We start from the raw sequence: 19,948 nt of genomic DNA, 5'->3' as shown, positions 1-19,948 counted from the left end.
ATTTTAAAATATTATGAAAGGACTACACAAAAATGACCTGAAATCTGCAGAGAATTTCTGCAGTTGTGAACTGTATGTGGTTTGTGACTAAATTCTCAATTCTTTGCTCCTCTTTTGACAGTCAATTAGAAATTAAATCAGTGCTGTCACTGAGGTGAATTTCCTAGCCACCAGATGGGAATAGAAAATAAGTGAGCACTTGTCAAGGTTCCTCCCCCACTCTGAACTCTAGGGTACAGATGTGGGGACCTGCATGAAAAACCTCTTAAGCTTATCTTTACCAGCTTAGGTCAAAACTTCCCCAAGGTACAAAATATTCCACCCTTTGTCCTTGGATTGGCCGCTACCACCACCAAACTAATACTGGTTACTGGGGAAGAGCTGTTTGGACGCGTCTTTCCCCCCAAAATACTTCCCAAAACCTTGCACCCCACTTCCTGGACAAGGTTTGGTAAAAAGCCTCACCAATTTGCCTAGGTGACTACAGATCCAATCCCTTGGATCTTAAGAACAATGAACAATCCTCCCAACACTTGCACCCTCCCTTTCCTGGGAAATGTTGGATAAAAAGCCTCACCAATTTCAAAGGGGTTTACCCTTCCCTTTATATTTATGACAGCACTGATGGGATTCTTTGGCCAGAGTGCAGGAAAATTGTGGGTCTGTCCCAAATAGGCCACAGAACAGGGACACATGCATATTGCAAAAGCGGAATAGATATATGCTTTATTCCAATCATTAGACATCCCATATACAGCTACTTCTGCCCACACCCTTTCTCACAGAGTATTTCTCCTGCCAGGATTCACCTGTCCACCTTGCTGCAGCTGCTGTCATCCTTCCACTCTCAGTGCATACATGCAAATTAGTTCTCTAGGGGAACCATCACAGTACTTCTGCATTTCCTAAATCATGTGCAATGGAAATTTCACCCTTACTATTGCATTCATTTAATTTTTGCACCTATTTGTATTGTTTTCTGTTCATTCTATAAAATAAATATGTATTTTGGGGGTTGAACCAATATGTTTAGACTCGTTGTATTACCCAATAAGTCTCCAAATAAATAGTCATTGAGATGTTTTGCTGAAGAACAGAGTTACCAGGCCAGGCCCTGCCAGATATTGTGCAGAGGTGTCCATCGGAAACACTGCGGACAACAGTAACATTTGTAGGTGGTAGTTGGTTGGCCATATCCTGACTCCACTCAAAACACCAGGATAAGTTACTCCATGATGACAATGTTTCTTTCCTTAGCCTTTGGCATACAAGGGGGATTCTTTCAAAACATGATTTACACATTCAGTACTGCTTCATGCCAGAATTCAAAGTGTCTGTTTGGCCAATGACCTTCTGATCAGTGTTTGATAAACACTCGCACTTGCACAATAACAGCCTCCACTGGTGAAATGCTTCAGAGTAACAGCCGTGTTAGTCTGTATTCGCAAAAAGAAAAGGAGTACTTGTGGCACCTTAGAGACTAACCAATTTATTTGAGCATAAGCTTTCGTGAGCTACAGCTCACTTCATCGGATGCATACTGTGGAAACTGCAGAAGACATTATATACACAGAGACCATGGTGTGTCTCAGGAATTGGCTTCCTTAGAGTTTTTTTACCTCCATTTATTTGACTGATGGTTAACTCAAGGGATTTAATGCGAATGTAAAGGGTAATCTGGGCAGTTCCCAAATGTTTGTGGTTAACCAGAAGGATCAGCCTAGGGCAAACCATGTTAGTATTCTGGGACAAATGTTTGAGGAGAGTCCAAAGTAGCCTTTACAAAATGTTAACTAGCTTGAATTAATTGGTACTCGATTAATTTGAGGTAAAAACTCTAGTGTAGATATCCCCTCATAGGATAGACATGGTTCTATCTCCTGCATCTGCCAGCCTGGCTGCACCCTTATCCTGCTACCTTTGATCAGGGGAAAGGGGGCTATACAAATACATCCAGGATATCGTGCCACCTTCAGAGAGAGAGGGTCCCAGCAACTTGTTAATCTAAAACTGATGTGTGTGTAAGAGAAGGGGTTGGTCATACAGCAAGAGAGACAGGAACTGTATTCTGGGGTCAGGAGATCCTGGGGAATTTCATAAAGAAGAAGGGAGGGTGTTCCAGACATTCAGGGTAACTATCAAAAAACATAAGAACTTAAGAATGACCCTACTGATTTTGGCTGTTTAGTAAAACAGAACATTTGTGGCTTTCTGAACATTGTTCATAGGGCAGCACCTACCTAAGCTTGCAGCAGAGTTTTGGTTTATAGACAATATTTTAAAAGTTCTGTAAAATCGTAGGGCAGCGAGTTTGCCTTGAAAATTGCTATGATATTTCAAGTATAGGACTAGAGCAAGTGGTGCAAATTTGGGGTAATTTCATAAAAGGATTTCCAAGACTCCCAGAAGAATACTCTACTTTCTAAAATAATAGGTGCTTATAATGCTTCTGTGTGCACTGGTTCAAAACAAATGGTGGAGGGGATCCACACAAAACTCATATCCCTGAACTCTCACTGCACTCAGCTTATATTCTGCAGTTGGCTTTGAAAATGCATAAATAAAAATATTAGCTTTTTAGTTCAGTTCTGTGGAGTAAGTGGTTTCTTGTCTGACAGTACAATACTCAGGCTCAGACTGGTAGATTGATGTCTTTTTGCCAGAGAGCATATGACTGGGCAAGTCCTGAGTGAATGCCCTCCCCCAAAAATCCCCTTGTAGCCTTGTGGAAGAGGCATTGGTCTGGTTAGCCAATGTGTTTGTCTCCTCTTGTACTACATCATGTTCATGATGTTGTGTGCTTCACCACTCTTCTTTTTCTTTGCAGGTAAGTGGGAATTTGAACAAGGTCAAATTTGGTGGAAGTGGGATGAGATCCAAGGTTTCTAATATTGAAGACCCAATTCTTTCATTGAGTCTCATTGGTTTTTTGTTTGAAGTGCATGTGCCAGATGAAATAGTCTGACATGATAGAATCAGTTCATGAAGAACTGATTTGTTTGGTTCACTGGCGGTGCCAAAATTCTGGAATAAAGAAAGAAAAATGTTCAAGTCAAAGTGAATCTAAAAATTTTGAAAAACTTTGGCAAATCAGAAAAGTTGAAAAAGCTGTAATTTCAAATAAAATGTTCAGTTTGGAACAACTTCAGCAACTAAAGTCTTTCAATTGGACACATTTTTTTGAAATACATGTGCCAAATGAAATAGTCAGACATGATGGGATATCAATTTAATGGTCTTCCATCGTGTATGGTGTGTTTCTTCTTTCTGAAGAAAGAAAAAAGGTGGTTTCTAAAAACTGATGAAAACCCCCATTCATTTTTCCAAATAGGAATTTCTGAAGATTCCAACAAATGCTTCTTGTGCACGTGGTTCTCAAACTTCCCGTAGCCAGGAACCCCTCTTTAAACATATGAATAAATCCTGAACTCCCTTTCCAGCATTTCAAAACTATAGGCCCCTTCAGATCCACAGAAACTCTACATGAACTCTTAGGTTAGCAGAATGTAGTATGAAAATTTGTGTTGAACAATTAATAGACCATTTTGGAAAGCAGAAAAAAAAATAATGTAGTAATAGAGATGAAAACCAACCTGGGGAATGCACAGTGAAAGTTTCTGCAGACCAAAAATGTAGCTTAAGCAACCTCAATTAATCTGATATTTACACATGAGGAATTTGTTTGAACTCCCAGTAGTAGAAGTCTTAGTACTTTGTACAAGTATATCGCAGATCACGCTGTGTGGGGAGAAATGTCATGTAATGAAAGAGGATATTGAAAAAAAACCCCTTGAACTGTATTTCCGGTGGAGTTTACATATGTTATCTCTAGTACCTTGATGTTGAAAGAGAGGTGATAGACAGAACTACAGGGAGGGGTTAGAAAGCAAGATCAATCTTTAAAAGCAGTTGCTGAGGCCAGAATCCAGAGAGGAGCAGAACTCAACGTCAGCCATTACAAGTGCTGGGTCTACTTGGTCAACCACCAGAATGACTTTGCTGAGTTGTTTCATCATTCAGCTTCTCTGGGCTTTCTGTGCTCAGGGCCAAGGTAAGATGCAAAATGAATCTAAATATTCAACAACACTTTAGCTTAACTCTTCCCTGGTGTGGGGTGATATTAAATATGCTCAATATTGTACATAGTCAAGTGCTGTTACAGCAAACTGTCATATATACAATTTCACATTATTTGATAGCGTTGACATCCCCAGCCCCACTTTGCAAAGGTGAAACAGTTGAATATACAGTAAACAGGACAAAGTCATTAACAAGAGAGTGAATGAAAATCTTTGAAGGAGGACGGTAAGATATTCACACTCATTTTTACGAAGTTCTGGAGACTATCCATGTACATAATCTACTGCCTGATACAGCAGGGCTGAGTGCATTCCCCAAAACACTGCAGAGTTCAAAGTGCAGACACAGGTGAGCAGTCCCAGTATTTCTATAAGTAGCACTGCTGTAATCAAGACAGCAGGTGAAATTCACTCATGTACTCAGATGTCTCTTATTTATGCCACACTACATGAATTGTAATTGTAGTCATTGTATTCTGGTTTGTTTAGCATTTGTTCTGTATTGTTGCCAGAGTCACTGTTATATGGATTGAAGAAAATGCTCTGGCATGTGGGCCTGATTTATAGGTACCATGGGGATAGATGCTTTTCATATACTTATTGATCATAGAATCATAGAATATCAGGGTTGGAAGGGACCTCAGGAGGTCATCTAATCCAACCCCCTGCTCAAAGCAGGACCAATCCCCAATTAAATCATCCCAGCCAGGGCTTTGTCAAACCTGACCTTAAAAACTTCTAAGGAAGGAGATTCTACCACCTCCCTAGGTAATGCATGCCAGTGTTTCACCACCCTCCTAGTGAAAAAGTTTTTCCTAATATCCAACCTAAACCTCCCCCACTGCAACTTGAGACCATTACTCCTTGTCCTGTCATCTTCCACCACTGAGAACAGTCTAGAACCATCCTCTTTGGAACCATCTCTCAGGTAGTTGAAAGCAGCTATCAAATCCCCCCTCATTCTTCTCTTCCGCAGACTAAACAATCCCAATTCCCCCAGCCTCTCCTCATAAGTCAATGGGCCCTATAGAATGAGTGGGTGCTTTAATTTCTGACACCAGACCTGACTTGTCCATTACCATGATGCCATACAGCAAAATATGTCTTGGAGGGATGACTTTCCAGGAGACTCGGGGATTCCTGAGTATTGAAGGGCTATTTGAATGTGGTGCAGAGAAAGGAGGGTCTATTTGAAACCTAACTATTAAAATCTAGTGGCTCTGAGAATGAATCAGGGTTGTGTAGTGAAGAAGTCTTGTTTGTAGGACCCCTGTCTCATCTGAGCACTAAGGATTATGTTCTGCATTTCTCACCTCAGGGTTAATCCTGCCAAGGCCACCCATAATTTACGCAGCCAATCTAATTAGGGCAAGGAGTAGAGCTTCCACCTGGAATGAGCGGTTGGGGGGGGGTTCTTCCCCCAGAAGCCACATATTGTGGAGGGGTTCTTCTGATCATGAACACAAAGCCATTAGTAGATCAGGATCCACCTACATTGGAAATCACATCTCCATTTATGATGTGCCAAGACTTGCACTTCTTTGGGACAATGCCAATCACCAAGCCTAGGAGAAAGTGTATGTGTGTGTGTGTGTGTGTGAACCAGATATAAGGTATTTTTGGTGAAGGAGATCCAGCTCCAGCTATAGGATGAACTTCCATGTGACATAACAAAAATTATGTCTGTCCAGTTTTAGGTCTCACTGCAAGACTTGCCTTTTTGAAAAAGCTTTCCCACCCTAATCAGAATGATACTTATAACAATAACTACCTGCTCCCCACACAATAAAATAAAATAAAATTAGCCTAAGCAGATCCTCCCAGCAGCAGACACAGGAGAAGAGCTACAGACTTCATTAAGTGCTCAGGGATCTCACGTTCACAGTTTGATGCAGAAAGTGCTCGTATACTCAATGTTGAGAGGTAATAAAAAAGATGGATATAAAGAATCTTAACTGAAGGGGATTTATAGCCTAAAGTCCTGTTTGCATTTCAACTTGTTTGTCTATTTCTGTATAGAAATTACATGTGATCCCCCATTAGTGACTAATGGAACCTTCCAGCCCCAAAAGAGAGTGCTCAGAGAAGAGGATGTAATCAGAGTAGATTGTAATCCTGGATTTCACTTTGAAACTGACAACATGGAAAAGACAGCAGAATGTACAAAGAATGGCTGGTTACTATTCCAAGATGTATCTGTAAGTTTTTAAACATATTAAAACAGCTATCAAAATCCCGATGATTATATAATGTGTATCATTGACAGTGTAAAAATATTTAAATTAAAATAAGCTAGAGGCCTCACTTCTGCAGTAAACAGAAATGAAAGATTCATACTTGCAGGGCTTTTCCCTTTTGCAAAGGTTACTTTGAACGTCTTGGAAAACGTCCCTGTGAAAAGAACATGGTGTGCTATCAGATAGTCGTAAATAACTGTGCAATGAACATATACACTATGACTGACTTGGCAAATGTGTTAGGATTAACCCTACTAGAGGGAAGATTTGTACCTCTGCATTTTACCTGTCAAAATGGTAGCATACCAGGCACAATACCAGTACAGTATGAATGGTAAGAAACCCTATGGGACATATTTGGACGCTGAGTCACTCATATACACCACAGCCCTAGTTTTGTGCCCTCAGATTTGGTACCTTCATTTATTCTGAACTGTTACAGTTTTTTTCCAGGTGGTTCTTCCTGTGCTAAATCACAAAGTTTTTTCTCAAATGTTTACCTAATCTTTCCTCAGATAAAATCTCTGTGGCTGCAATGAGAGTTTTGTTGAGTAGGGACTAAGTAAAAATTGAGGAATTTGGCCCTTGATATTTAACAATAAATGAAAGCTGTCTAAAACAGGAGGAGGTGTAAGAAATTTTGAAGCCCAACAGTGTCATTATAAATTAACCCTCTGATAATGAGACTACAGATTTTGCAGTAAACACTGAGTTTGTTCTGTGTGGTGGGAAATCACTCACCTCCAAGGTACCATCTTGCCCACTTGTGGATGGTCGTGTACTGTGAGGAGATCCCTCACAATATGTGTGTTCTGGGGGCAGGATCCTCTGTTCACCAGGTGAAAGCGGTAACGCATGCACCAATGGAACAATCTGAGTGAACTGTGAGTGGAATCTTGCGGAGCTCTCCCCTCCTCCCACCTCTTCCAATTAGTTTCCACAGAACAGGGTAATCCTTCCTGGAGTCTTTGAATAACAAGCTGTTATGCAGTAATTTCTAAAGCTGTCTCATGCTGCTTGGTAGGCAAAGCTTATGGAGGTGAGAAGTAAAATAATCCAGATCATCAGATTGTATATGTCCTGAACTCATGACTCCAGTTAATGTAACATTCAAATAGCAAAGTACTAAAACTGAGGAGAGAACTGATGAGTGACTAAAACAAGTTAATTTTTCTTTCATGTACTCTGTAATATATATATATATGTTCAAAACTTTCTTTTAAAGTGAAACTCTGTGACTACCCACATTTAGAAAATGGCAGATTAACTGGCTATTACAAAAACCACAGCGAAAAAGACTTTCCAGTACGTTTAGGGGTGACAATTTTCTACAGATGTCTTGATGGTTATGTATCTAAGAGTGAGAGCACCTCGAATCTAATCAGATGTACTGCAGATGGCTGGGACCTAATGCCAAAATGTCTTAGTAAGTAAATGTAAATTTGATTTTTTTCTTAAAAATACTATTGTAGCATGAAACACTAATAAATCTGTAGAGTATCATCAGCATTTGAAGGAACCAGGATGGGAGGAGTGGGAAGACTGTATAACAATGCTTTTGTAGTCTGGCTCTTACATCTCCCAGTCAAGACTCGTAATCCAGGGACATGAAAAAATCTTTAGTAGGACTTCCCCCTTGTTAGTCATGGCATACCAACAAAGAAGTTAGATAAACACACAAAATATCCTTTTAGGAAGGTTGCATAATAACATGACTTTATTTCTTAGCGTCCAAAATTTTAAGACACAAAACCAAAAACACAGAGAGAAAGGAGGCTGGTCCCCAAGGCAGGGAGGCACAATTCACCCCATTTTACTGCAAGCTGCCTCTTTACAGCCTAACTGCTACTAGATCCAGATTGCATGCTTCCCTACAGAGCCCTCCAGCCTGCAAGCAGGATCAGGAAAACACTGATCAAGTCCACATGGATCTTACTGTCATAGTTTTATGCTGAAGGTGCTTGTATACTTTAACATACTTATATACTTTAATACAGTTGTCAAGGTTCCTCCCCCACTCTGAACTCTAGGGTACAGATGTGGGGACCTGCATGAAAAACCTCCTAAGCTTATCTTTACCAGCTTAGGTCAAAACTTCCCCAAGGTACAAAATATCCCACCCGTTGTCCTTGGATTGGCCGCTACCACCACCAAACTAATACTGGTTACTGGGGAAGAGCTGTTTGGACACGTCTTTCCCCCCAAAATACTTCCCAAAACCTTGCACCCCACTTCCTGGACAAGGTTTGGTGAAAAGCCTCACCAATTTGCCTAGGTGACTACAGACCCAGACCCTTGGATCTTAAGAACAATGAACAATCTTCCCAACACTTGCACCCTCCCTTTCCTGGGAAATGTTGGATAAAAAGCCTCACCAATTTGCATAGGTGACCACAGACCCAAACCCTTGGATCTGAGAACAATGAAAAAGCATTCAGTTTTTTTACAAGAAGACTTTTAATAAAAATAGAAGTAAATAGAAATAAAGAAATCCCCCCTGTAAAATCAGGATGGTAGATGCCTTACAGGGTAATTAGATTCAAAACATAGAGAACCCCTCTAGGCAAAACCTTAAGTTACAAAAAAGATACACAGACAGAAATAGTTATTCTATTCAGCACAATTCTTTTCTCAGCCATTTCAAGAAATCATAATCTAACACATGCCTAGCTAGATTACTTACTAAAAGTTCGAAGACTCCATTCCTGGTCTATCCCCGGCCAAGACAGAATATAGACAGACACACAGACCCTTTGTTTCTCTCCCTCCTCCCAGCTTTTGAAAGTATCTTGTCTCCTCATTGGTCATTTTGGTCAGGTGCCAGCGAGGTTACCTTTAGCTTCTTAACCCTTTACAGGTGAGAGGAGCTTTCCCCTGGCCAGCAGGGATTTCAAAGGGGTTTACCCTTCCCTTTATATTTATGACAACAGTTTTCAAAACAGCACACTCCTCCGCTGTGAATTCCTCAATTAAAACAAACACAGTAAAAAATTTCATAAATGTAACCATGTGGGAGGTCTGTGATTTCACTGAGGCCAGTGGTAACTGCCAGGAAGAGTGAGTGACACCTGACCTTTGTCCTGTTCCTTATGGATCATGCTCAGCAAGAGCATGCTCATTCCCCTTCTTTTTCAGCCATTACCTTCTAGCAGCACCATTTCCTCTGGCCAACAAAATGTACAACCTTCTTTACTAACTTGAGAGGCCACATCCTATAACCATGCTGAGCTTGTATCTAGTAACAGTCGATCAGTGTGCCTCTTCATTGTCTCCTCTTTTACCTCTACCAAACATGTCAGTTTTTTACCTCTACCAAACATGTCAGGTCCCAATATCTGCTTTACCACACCTTTTCCCCACTTCATCCGTCTCCTGTGATTTTGTACCAACACTGCCTGTCCTATGCAGACAAACCTGGCAGGTTTACATTGTGGGTTTTTGACTGTTTGCTGTATTTCATTGAGTATTCTCAGTAAGTCTGGTCTAAGTAAATCAAATGTAGTACCTAACTAAAGTCTTAAAAAACTCAGCTGACAGACTGAGCTAGACTTATATGAGAACATGAAATTTGCAATGCACTATGTCCCCCATTATTTTGGTCTAATGCTTGTTTCAATATCTGCACAAAACACTCGGCCAATCCATTTGATGCTGGGTGATAGGTAGCCAACCAAATATGCTTCCACACATTTTTCCATAGAAATGTGTGAAAATCCTCAGAAATAAATTATGGACCATTATCTGAAAAGAGCTCTGTAGGTAACCTGTAGATGGCAAACAGAAGAGATTGTTGTCATGTACACCAACTCTGGCCACCGAGAATAAGCAACAACCACAACTAAATAAATTTGCTTATTTTTCTGCAAAGTCAATGTGCAGCCATTGACAGGCTTCATAGCCCCCTTTCATGGGTGACATAGTATCGTTTCTGGTATGTTTCAGTGGCTGTTGCAGGAGTCATGCTGGCTACTTTCCATTTCTATATCTTGAACTAAAGCCAGCCACCTAAAATAACTTCTGGCCACTCCTTTCATTTTTACTACTCTTTGGTGCTGCTCATGTAATTCCACTGGCATCTTTTGCTGTTCACATTTTGCTATTACTACTCATAGCCCCCATAGAAAACAACCATTCTCCATGGATAACTCCAGTTTCCTGAAATAGTAAGGGCTAATTTGCTCTTTGGTTATGAGGTGTGGCCATCCCAGCAGTGCATCGCCTTTGAACCCAGTAGTTTTACCAGTGGCTTATAATCAGTGATGAGGGCAGCGATTAGATCACTTAGCTGGGATGTGGGAGAATGGCAAAGCAGGGACTTGACCTTGGTCTCTCACTTACTGTGTAAGTGCCCTACCACTTGGCTTTTCTGGGATGAGCATCTCTCTCTCTCTCATATTTTTTATGAAAATTTTCAAAAGGTCTCAGGTTTTGTCTTAATGTGAAATAGGAAAATGGTTCCCTGTCCAGATCTATTTCTCAGCATATTCTGGGAACTGGTATGTGCTGGGAACACACTTAGTACCTGGAGAATTGGCTCTGGGCTGGAAAGTAATTCAGAGGTTGGGCGCAGACCAGGGGAGTCTGAGAGACCTAAAAGCATCACAGCTGTTCCATAAAGTCTTTAGCCAATATCTAAGATTTCCCAGTCTTGTGCACAAAGCTTTTTACAAAGCCAGATCCACTCTAAGTGGAAAACTTTGCGTTCCAGTTGGAGAAATCTGTTACCTACACCCAAGTTTTCTCCATCTGCTATGAATATTTTTTTTCCATGGAGCATGTATAAATGTCTGACTGTCTGTCCAGCCCTGCTCCCTGGCCCCTCATAGAGTCTCCAGCCCTGTTTTCCCCACTACTCATCACAGACGATTCTAACTAATTTCAAAACTGAAATTCTGATCACTTATAGTAGGCGAGGGGAATGTACACTAATTGGCCCTGTATGGGTTTTGAAAGTACAGATTATTTTATTTTTATGTTAGAAGTGGCAGAAATATCATGAGATTTTACTCCTCCAGCCCCCAATGTGTAAAGTGCTCATTTTTGAAGTCTTGATGTTTGAAAACTTTTATTCTACCCTTTGAAAAACTAAAGGAAAATCTCCATTAGATTAGTTACAAAATTGCGGATAGGAATAGCTACTTCCCATGAAAAGTTAGAAGAGAGAAGTGGGGGTCACCACAACCTGGTACAGTGTTGTTAATTAAATAGAGCTGTGGGCATGTATGGGTCTTCACAAAGCACAAACAAGGACAAGATCCATTCCCCAAAGAGTTTACAGTCAAATTCAGGTCAACATAATGCACAGCATAGCTGTTCCAGTACAAGATCAGTAGGTTTAGAGACATTGGTGGTCAGAATGACATAGGATGTGACAGTGAAAGAGGTGAATTTTAATGAGGGATCTGAAGCATAGAATACCTGGTGCACAGAATGGTAGGCTTGACAGAAAGTGGAAAGCCAAAGGATCTCATTCCCCCCCACCCCAGTTTAAATACTTGCTGTCCAACGGCTAACCATACTAAACCTTTTTCCTTTAGAAAAGTGTTCTCCCATTTGGTTGTCAAATGGTAGATTCCTAATTCTATGGCAGAAATACTACAAAGAAGGTGAAGAAATTTCATATGTGTGTGATCATGAATATGTCCCCGAAAATCAGCAAGCAAAAGTTACATGCACAAAGAATAACTGGATGCCCACTCCAAGATGTATCTTGAACAGTAAGCAGCATTTTTGTTCTTTCAGGCTCCTGGCTAAAATACTTCAAAAACATGATCATGTTCTGCTTAAGAGAAATTCAAAAATAGTGTCGTGGTTAGTATAGATAGAACCGTCACCCACAGGTGGTGCTGTATCTTTATCTTAGTGCAAAGTTGTTGCTTTTTTGTTTTTGTTTCTAATATGTTGTTATATCTGATCAGGGCATTAGTAAGGAGTTTTAGCTCTGCCTGTTTGTGCTGGAGTTACTACTTGCAGAGTCCCAATAAATCCTTTGATTTCTATAAGCTAGTGTTATAATACCAATTCTAGCAGATGACTTATCATGAAAATGTTTATTCTTGACCTGAGTAACTGTAAGATCATGTTGTTGTGACCCTCAGCCTTCCTCATCCAGACCCTCTCTGCTGTTTGTCACGCCCCTGCCCTTGTTGTGTCATGTCTAATATTTCGATTGTAAATTTCTTGGGACAGGTACCAAGTATTTCTTTGTCTTTTGTGAACAGCCAAATATATTTGTGGGTGTAATACAAATTATTATTAATATCAATGCTCTTCCTGCAACCCATATTTATTACTCCTTAACCCCACCCCAGAGCCTCTCCTGATTCTTCTTATCTCCATCCTTACAGGTTGGCTCTGCTCATCAATGCTCTTCACCCCACTGTATTTCAGTCATTCTATTTGCTTCTCCTTTTCCAGGTTGACTGGGCACCATCACTGTGGGGAATGAGCATGCAGGAGAGACAATTTTCAGTGGTCTCAGTTTTGATGTTCAGAACCATTATGGACCCTAGAAGCTAGGAAAAACAATAGCAGTGAAGTCCTGCTCAGACCCTGCAACCCTAGAAAACACTCAGTGTGGACAGGATCTTCAAAGAATTTAGCTGTCAAATTGTAACAGATCTATACTGGGCCTTTGAAATTTCAGAGATTTACATAAACTTATAACTTGCCAAATTTTAGTGAATATTCTGGACGAGAAGTAAAAGATACATTCTTGATACCAGGTGGACATTCCAGTCAAGTTTCAAGTCTTTTCCCCAAAGCATCCAAGTGCCTTAGTTTCTTAACAAAACAGCTGTAAGATTATTTTAACATTAGCAAAACAATTTTTTTCCTTCTATAATCTCCTTCTTATAAATGGCTAAACCGTGTTAGCAGATATTTTCAAAAACAATTCATACTGAGTGACACCCAGCATAGAAAATTTTATCTGCAACAATTAATGTTTGACAAAGTCGTAAGCACCTGAAAACAGGGTCTTATAATGGAGTGTGTCCAGCAACTTTAATAACAGGCAAGGTTACCTGAGCCAAATTATGGCATTTAGTGACTAGCCTGTGTTGGGGATGATGTGGAGGAAAACTGGCCCAGGGAGGTATTGTACTGTAGGAAGCCCAATCCCCACCCCAGCCCCCTATCAGTCAGGAGGAGTGTGTGTGTATAGGATCCTGGAGGGGGAGGCCAAAACCAAACTAACAAAATGTGTGTCCCCTTTAAAAAACCAACCGTCCAAACTGACCCCTTCTGGCAGAATTCCTAGTGCTTTCTTATTGTTCTAGGAGGCAGGCTGGCTTATTCTCCCTTTCCCTTAGGTGTCAGCTTGGGGAGGAACTGCTTAACCCATTCTTACGGCCCTTGAGATCTCTGAGCCTTGAGTCAGAGCAACAAAACTTATAGTCAGATATGCAAAGTCTCTAGGGCCCTAGTCAGGCTAGTGACCTAAAGACTAATAGGCCTGCAATCTGTAGCAGCCCGTGTTTACACCCAGGTTGTCTTGGTTGTAAGCACCAGACTGTCCCGTAAAGGGGTAGTACACCCCATCACATATCTCCCCGCTCTGACTAGATCCATTGGTGCACTCAATAATTGTGCCTACATCTTCCTCAGTCATTGAACAGAAATCAGTGTTATAATGTTCCTTTCCTGGACAGTGTTCTACTGCTCAGGAGCTAGTGCAGAGCTATAGGATCAGTGATCAAGATAAACAGGGTACCTAACAGGTAGTGTACTTGCACCCTCATGGCCCAGTGGATGGGCAAAAATCTTTTTGAGGGCAGAGTACCAAATCTCTTTGTCTAGGGACTTCCTATTCATGTAGACGATGGTGTATTAGTGACCTTGGAACAGTTGGGAAAGGACCACACCCAGTGCTCACTTTGAGGCATTGGTCTGTAAAATAAACTCCCGTGTGAAGTTGGGGCTGTGCAGAAAGCATTTACTGCAGAGAATTCTCTTCATCTCCTGAGACACCTGGTCTCACTGAGGTGACTCCAATCTGTCTTGAGGCTCACTTTTCGATAAGGTCTATGAGAAGTGCTGCCAGTGAGGCAAAAATTAGCACAAACTGTCCATAATATCAGACTGGGCCCAGGAAGGACACACCTGTTTTTTGATGCTTGGAACAGGTATGTTGGCCGATAAACATGGCCATATTGCATCAAACTAATGGTCCATCTAGCCCCATATCCTGTCTTCTGTCAGTGGACAGTGCCAGATGGTTCAAAGGGAATGAGCAGAACAGGGCAATTACCAAATGATCCATCTCCTGTTGTCCTGTGCCAGCTTCTGGCAGTCAGAGGTGTAGGGATAACCAGAGCATGGAGTAACTTGAACTAGGGATGTTGAGGTTGCAGCAGCACCCCCTGTCTTTAAGTGGTTTCCATCATGCACAGGGTTTACAGTTTTGTTCAATGGCTTTTGGCACCCAACTATAAAAATTGTTCCAACTCCCATGGGGTTGCATCCCTGACCATCTTGGGTAATAGCCATTGATGGACCTACCCTCTAATTCTTTTATAAACCCTGTTTTACTTTCACAATATCCTCCAGCAACGAGTTCCGTGGGTTGACTGTGCATTGTGTGAAGAAGTACTTCCTTATTTTTATTTTAAGCTTACTGCCTATTAATGTAATTGGGTGACCCCTGGTTTTTGTGTTAGGGAAGGGGTAAATAAAACTTACCTATTCACTTTCTCTACCCCATTTGTGATTTTATAGACCTCTATTATATTTCCCCCTCAGTCATTCTTTTCCAAGATGAACAGTCCCAGTCTTTTTAATCTTTCCTCATGTGGAAGCTGTTCCATATCCCTAATCATTTTTGTTGCCCTTCTCTGTACCTTTTCCAATTCTAATATATGGAGATGGGGCAACCAGAACTGCATGCAGTATTCAAGATGTGGGGGTATCATGGGTTTATATAGTGACATTATGATATTTTCTATTTTATTATCTATCCCTTTCCTAATGGTTCCAATAATTCGGTTAGCTTTTTTGACTGCCGCTGCACATTGAGCAGATGTTTTCAGAGAACTATCTATGGTGACTCCAAGACCTCTTTCTTGAGTAGTAACAGCTAATTTAGAACCCATCATTTTCTATGAATAGTTGGGATTATGTTTTCCAATGTGCTTTACTATGCACTTCTCAACTTTGAATTTCATCTGTCATTTTGTTGCTCAGTCACCCAGTTTTGTGAGATCCCTTTGTAACTCTTTGCTGCCAGCTTTGGACTTAACTATCTTGAGTCATTTAGTATCATCTACAAACTTTGCCACCTCACTGTTTACCCCATTTTCCAGATCATTTATGAATAGGTTGAACAGCACAGGTCCTTGAGAGACTCTGCTTTTTTCCTCTTTATATAGTGAAATCTGACTATTTATTCCTACCCTTTATTTCCTATGTTTTAACCAGTTACTGATCCAGGAAAGGATCTTTCCTTTTATCCCATGACTGTTTACTTTCCTTGAGAGCCTTTGGTGTGGGACTTTGTCAAAAGTCTTTCTGAAAGTCCAAGTACACTATATTCACTGAATCACCCTGTCCACATGCTTGTTGATACCCTCAAAGAAATCTAATACATTGGTAAGGAATGATTTCCCTTTCCAAAATCTGTGTTCAGTCTTCCCCTACATATGTTCATCTATGTGTCTGACAATTCAGTTCTTGACTATGGTTTCAACCAATTTGTCTGGTCCAGAAGTTAGGCTTACCAGCCTGTAATTAACAGGATTCCCTCTAGAGCCTTTTTAAAAAAAAAAAAAATCAGTGTTTCATTAGCTATCTTCCAGTCATCTGGTATAGAGGCTGATTTAAGTGATAGGTTACATACCACAGTTAGTAGTTCGGCAATTTAATATTCCTTAATTTATGCTCTTTTCTATTTTCCCCTCAATAGGATTTGACTTTCAGTTTTAAAGTATGACTTTTTGCCTCCAGTTGCCTCTTTTACTCTGTTTAGCCTTGGTGACATTTTTTTTTATCTTCTTACTGCTTTTTTTTTTAATTTGGGTGTATACCTTTAGTATGAGCCTTTATTATGGTGTTTTAAAGGAGTTTCTGTGTGGTTTGCAGGCTTTTCACTCTTTTCACTGTTACTTTTAATTTCTGCCTAACTAGCTTCCTCATTTTTGTGTAGTTCCCCTTTTTGAAGTTAAATGCTAGTATGGTGGGTGTCTTTGGTATTTCCCCCCCCTACAAGAATGTTAAATTTAATTACAGGTTTCAGAGTAACAGCCGTGTTAGTCTGTATTCGCAAGAAGAAAAGGAGTACTTGTGGCACCTTAGAGACTAACCAATTTATTTGAGCATAAGCTTTCGTGAGCTACAGCTCACTTCATCGGATGCATACTGTAGAAACTTCAGAAGACATTATATACACACAGAGACCATGAAACAATACCTCCTCCCACCCCACTCTCCTGTTGGTAATAGCTTATCTAAAGTGATCACTCTCCTTACAATGTGTATGATAATCAAGTTGGGCCATTTCCAGCACAAATCCAGGTTTTCTCACCCTCCACCCCCCCCCCCCCCACAAAAACTCACTCTCCTGCTGGTACTAGCCCATCCAAAGTGACCACTCTCTTTACAATGTGTATGATAATCAAGTTGGGCCATTTCCAGCACAAATCCAGGTTTTCTCACCCCCCCCCAAAACACACACACACAAACTCACTCTCCTGCTAGTAATAGCTCATCCAAAGTGACCACTCTCCCTACAATGTGCATGATAATCAAGGTGGGCCATTTCCAGCACAAATCCAGGTTTTCTCACCCCCCCACCCCCATACACACACAAACTCACTCTCCTGCTGGTAATAGCTCATCCAAACTGACCACTCTCCTTACAATGCTGGAAATGGCCCACCTTGATTATCATACACATTGTAAGTAGAGTGGTCAGTTTGGATGAGCTATTACCAGCAGGAGAGTGAGTTTGTGTGTGTATGGGGGTGGGGGGTGTGAGAAAACCTGGATTTGTGCTGGAAATGGCCCATCTTGATTATCATGCACATTGTAGGGAGAGTGGTCACTTTGGATAAGCTATTACCAGCAGGAGAGTGAGTTTGTGTGTGTGTGTTTTGGGTGGGGGGTGAGAAAACCTAGATTTGTGCCGGAAATGGCCCACCTTGGTTTTCATACACATTGTAAGGAGAGTGGTCACTTTGGATGGGCTATTACCAGCAGGAGAGTGAGTTTTTGTGTGGGGGGGCGGAGGGTGAGAAAACCTGGATTTGTGCTGGAAATGGCCCAACTTGATTATCATACACATTGTAAGGAGAGTGATCACTTTAGATAAGCTATTACCAACAGGAGAGTGGGGTGGGAGGAGGTATTGTTTCATGGTCTCTGTGTGTATATAATGTCTTCTGAAGTTTCTACAGTATGCATCCGATGAAGTGAGCTGTAGCTCACGAAAGCTTATGCTCAAATAAATTGGTTAGTTTCTAAGGTGCCACAAGTACTCCTTTTCTTTTTGCAAATTTAATTACATTATTGTCGCTATTACTGAGTGCTTAGCTAAATTCACCTCTTGGACCAGATCCTGTGCCCCACCTAGGACTCAGCCAAGAATTGCCTCTCCCCTTGTGGGTTCGAAGGAGCCTTCATTAATGGTATCCACTTTATCAACTAGCTGTTCTATTTAATCTTTTGCCTTCCCATTTTGCAGTTTCTTGGGTTCACCATCAGACTGGCATCTCGCAGTAACTGTAGGACTGTGGCCAAGTCCCAGAGATGGGTGGACCAGTCCTAACTGTAGATTATGACATTGTCTAAATATGGTGCCACATGGCAATGGTGAAGGCATAACCCCTGCTGCATACCAAATGGCTAGTGTCTGGCAGTCAGGACAGGAGGCAGATATTTGCTACCTATTTGTACAGTCTGGCCAAGAAACAAATCAACATCCCTGGACAGTTGGTCCTCGTGTTAGGCCACCTCAGTGTCAAAGATGTTAGTCGGCACACTGTAATCTAGAGTGGAAGATTGTTCTGCTGGGCCCCTCTCCTGGTCATAAAGGGGTTTGTGTTGTTAGGAGGTCCTCTAACAACTCTCTAAGGTCTGCCCCCATGGTTACCTTCAGGTTCTGTGGAGTCACTTCTGGAACAGAACCAGACTTGCCAAACCTTTCCAGCCCTCCACCATTGGTTCTGTGGCTTTCAGGTCTTCTGAGGAATTTCAAAGGTCTGACAGGGCAACAGGGCTAGATCCCAGGTATTTATTTTTAAAAAAAATGTTTGGTTTTTAAAAACTGCCTCGTGAAACTTATCTTCTGTCCCAGTGATTGCTCCCTCTTTTTTACTTCTCTGAGAAAATGAGACCTCTTCTAGCGCTCTGCCCTGCAGGGCCCATGAAGACCATAGGCACAGCTTTTTTGTATCTGAGCACATTGTTAAACTGGCTTTATTGAATTAAGGTAATTTGTGAGCGGGTTTCACTCACTTTCAATTTGTGTGACTATTTTTTCAGAAATGCCATGCAGAGATGCACCTGATGTCCCCCATGCTCAGGCTGAAGGTAGCATAAAGACTAATTATGAACCTGGTGAAACAGTGCGCTATCAGTGCCACCCAGGTTTTATTGCTGTTGGATCACAGGAGGTAACATGTAAAAGAGGGCAGTGGACCCACCTACCTGAATGCCAAGGTACAGTGTGTAGTTTGATTTAATTGTCAGGAACCTATTATAATATTATAGGCACTCAGATACCCAGGGGATGATGATGATTATTTATTTGAATTAGTATAGTTCCTAGGATCCTTAGCCATAGACCAGGGCCCCATTGATTTAGATTCTGTGCAGACGCAGAACAAAAAGACAGTCCCTATACCAATGTGCTTACAATCTAAGTATAAGACAAGAGTCAACAGATGGTTACAGAGTGTATTGGGAGTACAAGGAGACAAGAAGACACTATTGGCTAACATGACAGACAGTGGTATCAGCACACCAATGGCCTACGTTGTCAATTTTTTTTGTAGGCATCATGGAAAAGGAGAATTTAAAGGTGGGATCTGAAGGAGGATAATTAGGTTACTTTGTGAATGTTTATGGGGAGCGTCTCCCATATGTGAGGGGCAGCATGGGAAAAAGCATGAAGGTGCTAGTTTGAAAATGGAACACGTGGGCAGTGGAGGCTGGCATCATGGGCCGATTGGAGAGGAACATTGAGAGTTTGATAGTGAATGACAGATGGTGGGATATTTGATGCAATAGTGAAGCGGGGAGCCAGTGGAGGGATTAAAAGAGGTGGGTGACATGTTCAAAGGGATGGGATCGGAAAATGATCTTTGCAGCAGAATTCTGAATGGATATGACCAGATCAAGAGTGCATTTGTCAAGACCAGAGAGAAGGTTATTTCAGTTATCGAGCTGAGTCAGAGATACAGCTGGAGTAGATCGATACTTTAAGGAGACTGCAGCAGCCAATTCAAAAATGGAGCTTGAGAGCAGTATATTATGGGATGGAACAAGGGAAATTGTAGAAATTTGGGGATCAAGTACCCACGATTTCCTGAGAAGTCTATAGGTATCCCTAAATATACAGTGATTGCTACACAATACACAGGGACAATTCCCCACAAGGTGCACCTGAAGGCAGTGCAGAATACACTGGGATTGGCT

The 19,948-nt window shown here is 41.3% G+C and overlaps 1 protein-coding gene across 1 annotated transcript in view; it reads left to right on the top strand.

The window, feature by feature from the left end:
• The window catches only part of LOC140916619 (coagulation factor XIII B chain-like), a 148,434-nt gene that overhangs the window by 35,170 nt on the left and 93,316 nt on the right, over nucleotides 1–19,948 (top strand). The window lies entirely within an intron of this gene.

This window comes from Lepidochelys kempii, chromosome 8 (genome assembly GCF_965140265.1).
Source record: "Lepidochelys kempii isolate rLepKem1 chromosome 8, rLepKem1.hap2, whole genome shotgun sequence".
Taxonomy (NCBI): domain Eukaryota; kingdom Metazoa; phylum Chordata; order Testudines; family Cheloniidae; genus Lepidochelys; species Lepidochelys kempii.
This window is presented reverse-complemented; position numbering and strand designations above follow the sequence as displayed.